Raw genomic sequence first — 14,502 nt, 5'->3', positions numbered from 1 at the left:
GTGACCTCAGCCTGCGGTGATCCCTGAGCCTGCTGTGACCTCATGGCCTCAGCTGTACCCCCAGAGTGTGCCCCCGTCTGTACAAATGGACTGCCCTGATTGGAAATGTTTTGCTTCATCAAAGGGCCATTGCTCAGCAAAACTTTTATTTTTCCTGCTTACATTGCTGGTCGGTCAGGCTCTGTTGCTGAAGACGCTCTTGATTGTTATAGTTTGAATTTATTTTATTGATTCCTTTTTAAGTGGTTCATTCGGTTGTACCTGCACGTTTCACCTGTGTTGGTTTACCCATGGGTTTTACCCTCCCTCAAAACTGTCCCTCATGCCATTCCCGCCCCTTTTTGCAGCTCTTTCCCTGCCTGTCATGGCACCCCAGCCCCTTGGTTCCCGAACCTTCAGGCCAATCTCTGACTGGAACACCCCTTTGGAATGCAATACCCCTATTCCTGGAGGCCCCATTGGCCCATGTGACCCATTCTCTCCACCCTCCTTCCCCAATGGGCCCCAGACAGTTGACTAATCCCTCACTGCTCCCTTGAGGATTCCCTATCGGTCAGCTGTTTGTATCCACCCCCTGACTTGTATCTGTATAAAACTCCTTGTACAATAAATCTAGGGGCTTTTTATCCTATTTCTATCACTTGGAATAAAATCTTCCTTGTAGAACCTCAGAGGGCCTCCTCCTTTCTCCTTTGCCTGGTCTCCATCGTGGCTCATGTCTGGCACAGTAGAGCAAGTGGCTCTAAAGGTTCTGCCTCTGGTAAATCCCTGTCCTGAGGCAGTTCCCCATTCCTGCTGTGGTGCCGGAGTTCTAAGAGTTAGCCTGGGTTCCGACAGTCACTTCGCTAATCCCCTGAATGTCCCTTCTTCAGGGCCTGCTCTGGTGCTCTGCCATCTCCCACACCAGAGTGTGATTCACATACTGCAGCCCAGAGTTAGGTTTTTGCAACATTGAAATGGGCGTGGTCGGCAGGATTGCTGGAGATAAATCACTACAGAACTAAACAAAATGTGTGCACCAAGGTAGGGCTTGAATAGGCACAGGAGTTTTGGAAAGACAAGGACAAGGTAGCAGAGAACAATGTAAAAATCAGCTGCAAATAAAAGGAGGAAATGCTAAAGGAGTTATTTGTGCACATTTGGAGATTTGTTTTTCTTGGGTGCAAAGCAAAATCAAAAGCTCCTAAATGCCCAAAAGACTGGAAATGTGGAATGTCCTCCATAGCAGAGTGTCAGACCTCTGGATCCTTAAAACCATTTTATCGTGGTGGAACAGTGGCAGCTTGAGCTGGTGCCTCTGGGGGACCCTGAGCAAAGAACCCCTGGGCTTTGATACCCTCCCTGCTGAAGTGTGACAGTCTGGGGTATTCCTGCTGTGTCCGAGTGCCCGGTCACTGGCTGGCACCACGGGTCCCCAGGCCCTCTGCTGAGCCATCCCTCTCCTAAAGTCAAGTTTAGTCTGTCACATTTGGCTTTTCTCTCTGATCCACGACCAGAAGCACAAGAGCACATGGTGCTGAGGATGTAAAAATGCCTGTTCTTTCTTGCTGGAACATTGCTGTTGCGTGACACCCTGCAGGCAGAGCGGCCAGCTGGAGGGATGTTGACTCGTCTCCCTGATCCCAGCCGTCCTGCATACATGAGAGTGAAATAAATAAGACAGGAGATCTTTCTCTTTTTAATGCCTTTATTAAAAATCAGCTCCGGTGGGGAGAACCGACAGGTCATGCTTACTCTGCCGCTGCTCTCAAGAATGGCACCGAGGAGGAGGAAGAGTGCAGCTGTGTCTGCTGGTCTGCAGGCAGAGCTGGGGTTTCCATCCTCGTGAGAGCATCAGGAGATTCCCCGGTTTTTCAGTTTGAGATTCGAGGTCCTGTTTCTAGCTGACATCTTTTAGGTTAGGGTGAGAGGTAAAAAGGGTCTTAGTGGACACTGGATTCTGTTCCTCACGTCTAGACGTAACTTTGATCCCTCAATCCTGTGTTGGCTCATTGTTTTTAGGGGTTTTTGCTAGGTTTGGTGAGGGGCTTCTTCATTTATATGCCAACCCTGATGTCCCTTCCTCTCCACCATCTGGGTGCCATCTTCCAGGAAGCAGCAGGGTGGCAGGGTGTCACTCGACAAAAAGGGGAATTCCCAACCATCAACAATAGGTAGTTAATGAAAAACTTGTAAATAGGCACACCTGTTTGTGTCTATTAACAGCCAGTGATTACAACAACAAACAGTGAGAACTCCACCATGGCAGCAACTGGCCCAACCTGTGAACTCTGCAACCTTTAAAAAAATGGACAACTTTTCTACTTATAACAGTTCCCCCTCTTTTTCTTTGATCGGGCTTAAACTTAACCTCGCATCAACTCACAATTTCTGACTCATGAACATAGAATTTCTTTCATTTTTTGTACTGATTATAAATTTCTTGATGTCTTGGTTTGGAAAGACAGGACTCTGCTAAGGTAGACAGGAGCCTCCCCTGAAATGGAGAATGTAAACCCTCCCCACCCCTCTGAATAGCTATAAATTTTAAATTAAGGGGCTCTCAAGCAAAAAATATGGGAGCAGGAAATGACAGTTCTTTAAGAAGGAAGGAAAAAAAAGATAAAATAAATAATGCAGTAACTAAACCAACACTGACAGAGTCAGAACCCAACCTGACACCCTGTTGGTCAGGGTGTTGGTGGCAGTCCGATTGGAAATGTGGCTGCAGTCCTCCTGAAGTGTCAGGTGTGGTTCTGTTGGAGCAGGGGGTCCTGTAGAAAAGGGTATATTCTTCCCCTGAAGATCCAGTGGAAGAAGAGGGAGCTGCTGTTCCTCTGGGGAATCCAGTGGAGAAAGCTGTGATGGTGTCTCAGAACCTCTGGATTATATCCGGGTAGGAATGCTTGGCTCCTCCCTCTGGGTGGCACATCTCACACTGGGATGCTGTAGTTCTGATCAGTCATGCAGTGATATTCAATAGTCTGTTATCAGCAGATGTCCCCTCCTGAGGGAGCAGTGATTGTGGTCACTCAGAGAGAGAGATAAGGCAAACTGCCCACTTGACAAAAGACAGCTGCCATACAGATGGTAAAAGAATTCGTCTTGCTTTGCAATCTGGAACACTTGAGCACTCTGGTAATCATGGTTACTTAACTTTATTACTTTTTCTGGTTTCTTCAGGTTAATTTCTTCAGAGATCTCTAGGTTGGTCTGCATGGCAGATGTTACCATTTTAATTAAGCAGGGAAATAAGCTGGGAAAAAGAGCAAGCCAGCAAGTATACACACAGTGAAAAAAGTTACCTTTTTCCACCAATCTCCTTTGAAAGTGCATAGGTTATCTTACCAACTGGAATCATGTGTAGGAGTCCATTCTTGGTAACCTCCATATGCTAGTTTTCTTATTTTGCTCAAGAGGTTTCTAATGATTGCTCTCTTCATCTCTAATACTGCCTGAAGCCTGATGATTCTGTTTACCATCGATGTCGGGGTCCAATAACCCCAGGACCCATCTTGAGCCCAGGTGGCTGGGCCATAAGTCTCAGTAATTTTTCTTTGGGTCTGAACCTGGCTCTTACAATTTTGGTTTCCCCCAGTTTCTATTGCACTTTGCCTCCTCTGTTTGGTTTTTCTTAAATCATCATATATAGGAACTCCTAAACTTGATCCAGATTTTTTGGGTAATAAAAAGAAAGCTGGTTTTATCATTCTAATGATGCAACTGCCAGGCCAGTCTTCTGGCAATTTAGTGTATGCTGTAGTACCACAGATCCAAAACAGGTGTTTAGGGGCCCCCCAAAATGTGTTCTTAGTTCCTGTTGGGCATTCCTAATATTTAGAAATTTCTTTCATTCCTTAAAAGTGGTCTATCCCTTTTTCAGCACATTCATAAAGTTCATATGCTTCATGGTGGATGCACTTGTTCCTTTCTTTTTTTTCAACAGACCAAAATCTGTTTGGATCTCTTGGGATCCACCAGGTAGCAGAGTTCTTTACTGCTAAATACCTTTTACAAGTCATTCTTTTTACTGGCGTACTGTACCCCTTCCCTTTTCTTAAAATACTTTTTTCTTTTATTATTCTTGCTTTCAGATCTCATTGTTCTTTTCCCTTCACCTCTGTAACACTAAATTCTGGGTTATTCTGTATCCAATTTAAGATTTCCAATAGCCCTAGACTAATCTCTTCTTATGACCAAATTTTGGTCATCTGGGTACTTCCACAAACCCAACAATTAGTTAGATTCAGTTTGTGGCTGATTTTTTTTACTGAATCTATGAATAGATTCTTACTTCAGGGTATCTCTAAATAGTCTTTCCTGTTCAGTTCATCAGTCTTTTTGGCTCTTCTTTTTGAGAGTCAACTTTAAGTCTTTTGGTCCTTTTATAATGGTTTACTCAGGTGAATTAACTCATGATGTGGTTGAATCCTGTCCTGAATTAGGGGGTGAGAGTGGTATGGAATCTGGTCCAATGCCAGAGGGAGAAACTGACGTTGAATCCTGTCCAGTGCCCGGGGGTGAGACTGGTCCTTTTATTCTCATGATGTGGGTCCAACCCTTTTCTCTGGTCTGCACAGCTGAATTAGCAATGAAGAGTACCTGAAATGGGCCTTCAAATTTAGGCATTAATGGCCTACTATTCCAGGATTTTATCAAAATCCAATCTCCTGGGTTAATGTTATGTACTTTTGTGTCCAGAGGGGAAGTTTGGGGGAGGTATCCTCTTTTTCTAAGTTCTTCCAGGGCTCTTCTAATGCCTTCTAACTATTTTCTGGTAGCTTTTTCTCCTTCCAAATAGTCTCCTGTGCTATAGGGTGTTAACAAGAATGGCAGTCCAAACACCATTTCATAGGGTGAGATCTCTGTATCAGACCGGGGTCTTGTTCTGATGTGCAAAACACCAGGGGCAAACATTTTAGCCTATTCACTTTTGTTTCTTTGATCAATTTAGTCAATACATTTTTGAGAGTTTTGTTCATCTGCTCCACGCTCCCAGAACTCTGGGGGTGCCACGGAGTATGTAATCTCCATTTCATTCCTAAAGCTTTGATTATATTTTGCAATGTTCGGGCTACAAAATGTGGACCTCGGTCTGAGTCTATGGTGTTCACCATTCCGTATCTGGGGATAATATTCTCCAAGATTACTCTTGCCACGACCTGGGCTGTTTCCCTTTTTGTCGAGAAGGCTTCCACCCAATGGGTGAGATGATCTACTATAACTAGTAAATATTTGTATCCCTGCACTGGGGGCATCTCAGTGAAATCTACCTGTATGCCCTGGAAAGGTCTTAGAGCTAATTCCCTCCCTCCGGGTGCTACCTTTCTCAAAACCTTCTGGTTTACTTTTTGACAAATTAAACACCCTTTTGTAATTGCTTTTGCCAGACCATATACGCCTATGCACAGGTTATTTCTTAAGAAATGATCACATAGTCCTTGGACTCCCCAGTGGGTCAATCTATGTAGTTCCGTTAGCACTGTCCGAGAAAGTGCTTTGTTTAAAAACACCCGTCCATCCGAGGTTAACCACTCCCCTTGTTGCCCTTGGTATAACTTTAAATTTTTTATAACCTTCAATTCTTTTTCACTAAATATGGGTTCCTCTCTTCTTTCTGCCCCCTCAGAAGTGGTTTCTGTTTTAAAAACCTTCACTGGATCCCCTGGTTCTAAAGCTGCTTCCTTTGCTATTTGATCAGCCAGTCAGTTTCCTCTAACTTCAAGATTGTCTCCTTTTTGGTTCCCTTTTATATGGACTACTGCTATTTCTGTTGATTTCTGTAGAGATTCTAATATGGACCTGACCAGGTTCTCATGGGCTAAGCTTTTTCCTTTTGAGCTTAGATATCCACGCTCCTCCCATATTTTCCCAAATGTGTGAACTATCCCAAACGCATATTGGGAATCTGTATAAATAGTTCCCCAGTCTCCCTCCAGTAAATCTAATCCTCTTTTCAGGGCATATATTTCACAACTTTGGGCTGACCAGTTTGGGGGTAGTTTTCCTTTTTCATCAATTTGTAAAGTTTCTCCATCTATGATGGCATAACCTGAAGCTCTTTTTATATCTACTACTCTCGAAGAGCCATCTATGATCAAGATTCTTCCAGTTGCTAGAGGCTGATCTTCTAAATCTTCTCTTACTTTTGTTTGAAGGTTAATCAATTCAAGACAATCATGTTCTAAATTTTCTATGGGCTCTCCCATAAGGAATTGTGCTGGATTGAGGGCATTTGGTGTGATGAATTCTAAATCATCTGTGTTCATTAGTATTATTTCATATTTTAATATTCTTGCATTGGTTAGCCACTGCTGAGCCCTCTGGCTCAGCACTATTTAAGATCATGAGGAGTATGTACTTTAATTTTTCCTTGTAAGGTCAATTTTTGGGTCTCCTCTAAAAGGATAGCAGTAGCTGCTACTGCTTGTATACAAACTGGCCAGCCTCTAGCCACTGGATCTAACAATTTGGAGATGTAAGCCACGGGTTTTCTGCAGCCTCCCCACTCTTGAGTTAGTACACCGTAGGCTATACCCACTTCAGCACTCACAACAAGATCCAAGCCTTTCTTGAGGTCTGGTAAGCTTAGGACTGGGGCAGAAGACAACTTGTCTTTTAAGCTCTCCAGTTGTTGATCGTCTTCTGCTGTCCAAATTATGGGATCAGGAGCTACTAACTGTAGCAGGATCCATGGAATTGGCTCGGGCCCCGTGGCGGGCTGAGATTTAACAGTAGGAACTTCTGAGTCATGATGAGACAGCAAAATAAGCTCCTGTCTTCCGCCTCTCGAACTCTAGCTTATCTCTGTAACCCCATAGGTCACTTTTCCCCTAACCCTTAGTATTGGACAAGTTTGGATCTCCTTGTACCCTATAAAAAGGGGCTGTTTTAGCCCATTTGGGAGAAGAAGAGCTGTCGCTGGAACCCTTCACAGACCCCTCAATAAACCATCGCTGCAGAACCGCCAGGACCCTTCTTCTCCTCTCTCGCATCTGCTTCTGCCCCTAGCCCTAGGGCGCCCTAAGCAAGCAAAGAGCTGAAATCCAAGAGAGCTGATAATCACTAAAGAGCTGAAATCCACTAAGCTTGCTTAGGGTAGCCAGTGGCTACGAGCTAACTGGGTATTCAGGCACTCTGTCTCCAAGAGGGACTGAGCTATCCAGATAGGACTGCCTTACTTGGGGCTAAGCCTGATCGGAGGGCTGGGGGCCCTTCAACTAACTTACTATTGTATAAAAATTTTACACTTTGCATGTATTGATCCAAACATAACTTGCAATATCCGAACAGGCCCAGGAGTTTTCTCACATCTCTTTTTGTTTTTGGAGCTGGGAGAGATAAAATACCTGCAATTCCGTCAGGGCTTAACTTCTTATATCCCTCTCCTATTATGTGCCCAAGGTATGTTATTGTACAAACTGTAGTTTCTCTTGGGAAAGCTTTAGTCCTTTCTCCCCCAGAAAATTCAAAAGCTTAATACTAGTTGTTCTGACTTGATCTTTTCTCTTCTTTGACACCATCAGGTCATCAACATACTGCAGGATCTGTACTTCCTGTTCAGGAACAAACTGTTCTAACAAACCCTCCAGGGCTTGTCCAAAGAGGGGAACCCTCATGGTAATCAGGTCCATATTAGCTGTTGTCTCCTTTTTGTACTTGGGTCCTCCCATTCAAAGGCAAACCAATCTCTACATTCTGTTGCCAGAGGACACGCCCAGAAAGCGTCCTTCAAATCTGTAACAGTGAACCAAGCATGTTCTCTTGGAATTCAGCTTAGAAGACTATATGGGTTGGGCACAACTGGATGTCTAGCAATGGTCCTTTTGCTGACCTCCTTCAGATCATGTACCAGCCTATATTTCCCTTCATCTTTCTTAACTGCCAGTATAGGGGTATTGTGCGATGACATACAGGGTTCCAAAATTCCCTCTTGCAGCAGTTGTTCAATAACTATGGCAAGCCCCTTCTTTCCTTCTAGGGAAATCGGATACTGTTTAACCCGTATGGGTGATGCACCATCTTGCATTTTTATTGTTATCTGTGGGATGTCCAATAGGCCCTTCTTTCCCCCTTCAGCCCATACCTCGGGGTTTATGTCTGAGAAATCCCCTTGGGACAACTTCATTATTTGTACCACCATTCTCCCTTCTCTTGGGACAATCCCAACCACCAACTGAACCTGTAGATCTCTTCCTAACAAACTTTTTTCTAGTTTAGGCAGGTAAATAAAATTAGCTTTACACTGTCTTGAGTTTCCAAATATTTTTACATCTTCTGTCACTGTGGCTCTAAATGGTTTCCCTTCAGCCCCTAATACCTCACAAAAATATTTACCAATTACTATACCTTCTGGTACTTTGTTGAGACAGGACTTATCTGCTCCTGTATCAACCAAAAATTCAAATTCTTCATTTAGAGGTCCCACCTCAAAGTTTACCAAGGGCTCCTCTAGATGTTGCATCAGGTCCCCTAAAATGTAAAGCCCTTGACACCCCTAATCGTCACCTCTAAGGCTTCCTGTTCCCTGGCTATTGCCTCATCAATACTGAGCTTTTTACAAACCCTCCTAAAGTGTCCGATATCTCTGCAATAATAGCAGCGCCTTTCGCTCAAAGGGACTTGAGGTCTCTCCATCTCTCTTGTACCTGACCGTACTGGCCTATCCTTGCCTACTCCTGGTGGTGGACCTGCCCACTCTTTTGTTACCTTGGATCGTGGGATAGAGTTGCTTGCCCCCACACTTTCTCTAGCTACAGCAATCATGATCCTAGCCTTGGCCTTTGCTCTTTCTTCTTCCTTCCTTAAATGCACCTTCAATGCTTCTCTCAATAATTTCTTTCTCTTGCCAATCTTCAATCTTTTCCAGTTTTCTCCGTATATCAGGCCAAGATTTGGTAACAAATTGGACCTTTAGTAGCACTTCACCTTCTGGGGTGTCTGGGTCTATTTTAGAGTACAGTTGGAAGTTCCGCTTTAGGCGATTAAGCCAAGTAGCAGGAGTTTCATCCTTTTCTTGTGCACCCTCAAATGCCAATTTGGTATTAGTTCCTTTGGGAACTGACTCTTTGATCCCCCAAATTATCAAAGACCTATATTGTACCATGACCTTCTTCCCTTTCTCCTGATTAGGGCTCCAATTGGGATCTGTTAGTGGCAATTTCTGTTCACCTGATGTCACTTGGGGTCCTGGACAGTTCTTTTTCCTAAATTCTTATGCTAGCAACTCTAATAATCTGGACTTCTTCTGGGGAAAATAATATATTTAAAATAGAATTCATGTCCCCCCAAGTGTAGATATTTGGACCTAAGAATTGATCCACTTGATTGGCCATGCCCACTGGGTCTTCAACTAAATTCCCTAACTCCTTCTTGAATCCTCTCACCTCAGAAGCGGTTAGAGGAGCATTCACAAAGCCAACACCTCCCACTGCTCCTCCCATAGGAATTTCTCTGAGGGGAAAAAGTCTCTCTACCCTGGAGATCGGGTACCGCAGTATGGCCCATCCTCAGACACAAAACTACTCATTTTGAGGGGTATTAGCATTATCCTGGACCTTCTGTAGGTCAACAGCTATATCCGGTGATAAGAGTTTGCCAGGTAAGGAGGCATTTGTGTCCCAACTAGGAGGAGGTAAGGGGACAGCAATAGGAGGGGGAGAGGAGCCTGGGTGCATGTTAAGTGGAGCTGGAGAAGGGGTGGAGAATGCAACAGGTGGAGTAGGCACTTGTGGGGGTGCAGAAGCAACTGGAGGAGCCAAAGGGGGTGGTGAGGGAGTGGCCACCAGGGGAGATACTGGGTCTACAATAGAGGAAGCCAAAGAGGTAGAAGGAATTAGAGGAGGCAGTAATGGGGTGGCAGCCGGGGGAAAAGCCAGATCTGCCATTTGAGGTGCCCAAGGAAGAGGATTATAAGGTGGAGGGGCATCAGGAGGCAAATAGTGCAGGAGGTCTCACCTTCTACTAATCTCTCTAACTCCAGCATCCTCTCCTTCATTCCCCTCTTTCTTCTTCTGCACCTTGCAAATTCACACACCTTCATCCCCAATAGCACTCTTTAGCCAACAAGCTGCATATAATAATTGCTCAGGATCGGTATCCTCTCGAGCTGTCAGATGGTGACTCAGCTGTTGACACATCCACTGCGTGCCTCAGTAGAGACTCCAGCCCCACTGTGTGCAGCAAGAGGGGTGCAAAGCACCGAGATGCTTATGAGAGCCCACAGCCCTCTCCACATCTGAAATGAGACCCCAAAAGACACTTCTGTCCCACACCATGGCCATCCTCCTTGCATATCTAACTCTGGCCAGACTTCTACACAGTAGTGAATCATCTTAACCTTATCTAATCCCTCCATGGCCTCTGTAGAATCCCATCTCTCTAGCAGTTCACCTAAGGGACTGTGGGGGGTATATTCTTCAGTCTCTTGCTTCTTTTCTTACTATTACATCCTTGCTGCGATGCTGGATTTCTTCTGCCCAACCAGCTCCCGGCACCGACAGCACAGCTGGGCTGCCCCCAGAAAGCTGCCCAATCCGGGGTGCAGCTGCAGGGTATGGCAGCCCTACGGCTCAGGGGGACTGCAGACTGTGCCGAGGATAGGGACAAGGATCAGGGAGAGGCCCTCTGTATGGTTTCCAAAGAAGTTTATTCCTGGAGATTCAGCGACTGGAAAGGCGGACTCAGAAGCATACATCAGATTATAAGGGGGAGGAGGTCTAAGGGAAGGATACAATCTTAGACCAATTGGGAGAAATTGAGGGTGGAACACAAGGTGGGGAATACAATGTTTAAACCAATAAGGGACTGCAGGGGAGGAGAATACTTTAAACAAACCAATGGGGTTTCGAAGGACACAAGATTGATAGGGAAGTTTCTAGAGAAAGAGGCAGGCTTGGGGAGGGATTGACATTCAATAGGAGGAGGAAGAGGGAACAGAGGAGTAGATCTTTGGAGAGATGGACAGCCAGGGCAAACCCAATAACACAGGGGGGAAAGGAACAATCCATCAATAATAAAATATGCTATAACAGTACAAAATAGGAAAGATTATAAAACTAACTGCTAGAAAGGCATTACGATTAAAAAACACACTGCTACACATCCTCCCATTTTCTGAATCTCAACAGAAAAAAAATCACAAAGGTACGTTTACTCAAAAAGAAATACACTGACAGGTAACAAGAAAAATCTTATTTGAGGAGTCTCAGCCTCCTCCACCGAAACGCAGATTTGCCTGGCTCCTTTCTTCAGGACTTTAAAAAAAAGAACTGCCTGATCTCTAGTTTGCCTAACTTCCCTTGTTAATGCTAGGACTTACATTATCAGGACTTCAAAAACTCGAGACCCTGGCCTCCTCCACCGAGACTCGTGCCTGACCTCCTTTGTCAGGACTTAATTTGCCTGCAGGACTTTTGGGCTAGCCCAAATCCTTCTCGGGACTTGCAATCTGCCTGACTTCCCCCATCAGGACTTTTGGGTTGTGTGCCACTCACACACTATTTCCTCTGCACACCTGGAGGGGGGGGCCCTCTCCACCCCTTAGGAGGCGCCTCAACCACCAATCCCACTCGCTTCCCCCCGTTCCTGGCCGGCCCCTCGCGGTACTGGGAGGTCCCCACTCGCTCCGAGGGTCCGAGCTGCCGGCCCTCGTCTCACTCACGCTCCACTCGCTCGCCCCCTACTCCCGCTGCCGGACGCTCTCACCAGTCCGGCGCTCCTCTGCGTCACTGGTCCCAAGCCGATCTTCTCTGGTCCTGATAGCCAGCTGCCCTGGAGGTCCAGAGTGGGCAGCTGTCCCAGTCCCGGTGTCCTCTTCAGGCATGGCTATCCTCGAGAGTCCCCAGCTGAAATAAATAAGGCAGGAGATCTTTCTCCTTTTCAATGCCTTTATTAAAAATCAGCTCGGGTGGGGAGAACCAACGGGTTGCGCTCAGGCCTCCCAGGAATGGCACCGAGGAGGAGGAAGAGTGCAGCTGTGTCTTCTGATCTGCAGGCAGAGCTGGGGCTTCCGTCCTCACAAGAGCATCAGGAGATTCCCCAGTTTTTCAGTTTGACATTCGAGGTCCTGTTTCTAGCCGACATCTTTTAGGTTAGGGTGAGAGGTAAAAAGGGCCTTAGCCGACTGGATTCTGTTCCTCACGTCTACACATAACTTCGATCCCTCAATCCCATGTCGGCTCGTTGTTTTTAGGGGTTTTTGCTAGGTTTGGTGAGGGGCTTCTTCATTTATATGCCAGCACTGATGTCCCCTCTTCACCATCCCAGGTGCGATTCTCCAGGAAACAGCGGGGTATTTGACAAAAAAGGGGAATTCCCAACCATCAACAACAGGTAGTTAACGAAAAACTATTAACAACAGGTGATTACAACAACAAACAATTAGAACTCCACCCCGGCAGCAACTGGCCCAACCTGTGAACTCTGCGACCTTTTAAAAAAATGGGCAACTTTTCTACCCATAACAAGAGCTGCCGGGCGTTGGGGCTCGCTGGGACTCGGCCTGGCCCGGCACCACAGGAAGTTACAAAGCATCTTCAAGGAATCCTCACGCGTTTACTACACGATTTAGCCAGGGATTTTAAATTGTTTCTCAGTTAATCTTGTAAAAGGCCTAACCAAGTCTCCTATGAATTCTCTCTCTGGCAAGCCCAGTCCCGACCCCGAATGCCCCTCAGCGTTCTCAGGGCAGTGGCAGGAGCCGGAAGCTCGCCCAGAGCGCCGTCGGGCGGGGAGAGCGCGGCCCAGAGCGAGCCCCTGCCGCCCGGGATGGCCACAGGAGAGCCGGGCGTGCAGCGCCAGGGCCCAGCCCGGGGCTCCCCAGGCTCCTCTGGCATCGGTTCCGTCCCCTCGGGCGCTGAGCGGTGCCCGGTCCCGCCGCTCTGCCTGCGGGGCTGTGTGTCCCCGGCCCCGAAGGAGGCAGGGCCGGGGCTGTGGCGCCGCCTGCCCGGCGCTCGGCGCCGCCCGTGGCGTGCCCGTGCAGCGCGACCCGGCGGGGCAGCTCCGCCTCGGCTCGTCGCCACCGCCGTCCCGGCACGGCGGCTGCCCCTGGGCCGCAGCAGCCCCGAGCCGGACGGGCCCCGGAGGGAGCGCAGGAGGGCCCCGACCCCTGCGTGCCTCAGCAGAGACTCCAGCCCCACTGCGTGCAGCAGGAGGGGCGCAAAGCACCGGGACGCTTATGAGAACCCACAGCCCTCTCCACATCTGAAATGAGACCCCAAAAGCCCGTCATGTGCCTCAGCAGAGACCCCAGCACCCTGCACACCTTGGGAGAGATCCCAAACCCCCTGCATGCCTCACATAGAATTCCAAATCCCTTGCATGACTTGAAGTGGACCCCAGCGCCCTCCACGCCTCAGAGGGAGCCTAAAATATCCCTGTGTGTCCCACAAGGCACCCCAGCCCCTCGTGCACCTTATGGGGGCCTCCAAAGCCCCCAGGTGCCTTACGGGAAAGCCCAGGGCAGCTATGCCGAGAGTTTTGACCAGGAAATCAAGTGTGGCTGCAGCTGGGCTGTTGTGCCTCTGGGGCTGTTCATCAGCCCCATCGGGCCGCAAGGCCACACAGCCCTTCTTCCCTTCCCTTCTGGCCCTCGTCCAGAGGAGCAGACCTTGTGCAGCACCCTGATTGGTAATGGCCCATCAATTAGGTTCTATCAAGTGTGTGTTAATTAGGGAGGAGCTTTGTTTTGCCTGCTGGAATTGCTGAGCAGACTGTGTCTCTGGAGATGCTCTTGATGGCTTCCCTCTTTTCCTGGGCTTGCCACTGGAGGAGCTCCAGGCCCAGATGATGCCAGGGATGGAAATGTGCCCTCAGCCCAGGGACGCTCAGCATGGGCTCCCCCAGCCCTCGGGGCCCCGCCGCTGCTCACAGCAGCCCCTGCCTGGCTCCTGCCTGCCCACACCGTGGGTGTCCACGGCTGCTTCTGGGCACGGAGCTCAGCCAGTGCTGCTGCCGGGTGGGCTTTGCTGCTGCTTACAGCCAAACACTGGGGTGACAGCTCCATCTCTTTATTGCAATAGAAGAGCTGATTCGGGATGCTCATGGTCCGTGGTCAATTGAGCACTTCCAAATCCTTTCCTGGTGCTTCCACCTTCGGCCTCAGATGGAGGGCTGGGCCTGTGGCCTCAAAGCACCACAGAGCTTTGAGGTACAAATGTAAACTGGTCAGACTCAGAGCTGCTGCTATTGCTCTTCCGGCTGTAGAGGTCTTGTGACCAGCCACCAGCTTTCAACTTTTCTTCAAGGTGTTGCCTGTGCAAAGACATGGTGGCTTAGGCTCCAGCTGCCAGTGGCACACAGGGAGCCTCGTGCACAGCAGGGCCCAGAGCTGGCAAGGCTCCCCAGCACGGCTGGAGCTGCTGGCGCAGCTTGGCCCAGCTGCACAGCTGTCCCTCAAGGCCCCGGCCAGCAGGGGACGGCTCTGGGCAGGCTCCCTGGCCAGGAGCAGGCCCCAGAGCGCCTCTGCCTTCCAAGGGCAATCTCGTCCTTGCTCTTTCTCCTCCCCAACTTGCTGTGCCTCTG

General features: G+C 48.1%; 1 long non-coding RNA gene across 1 annotated transcript; it reads right to left on the bottom strand.

The window, feature by feature from the left end:
* Positions 1 to 1,669: 1,669 nt before the first annotated feature.
* Positions 1,670 to 12,937, bottom strand: LOC139596080 (uncharacterized). The gene is made up of 2 exons (XR_011681238.1): positions 11,686 to 12,937; positions 1,670 to 2,986 (listed from the first exon to the last, which is right to left on the bottom strand). It is a non-coding gene; the product is annotated as an uncharacterized lncRNA (long non-coding RNA).
* Between the last annotated feature and the right edge of the window lie 1,565 nt (positions 12,938 to 14,502).

Source organism: Agelaius tricolor, unplaced genomic scaffold (genome assembly GCF_023055355.1).
Source record: "Agelaius tricolor isolate 1412-34295 unplaced genomic scaffold, bAgeTri1.0.p SCAF_14, whole genome shotgun sequence".
Classification (NCBI taxonomy): domain Eukaryota; kingdom Metazoa; phylum Chordata; class Aves; order Passeriformes; family Icteridae; genus Agelaius; species Agelaius tricolor.
This window is presented reverse-complemented; position numbering and strand designations above follow the sequence as displayed.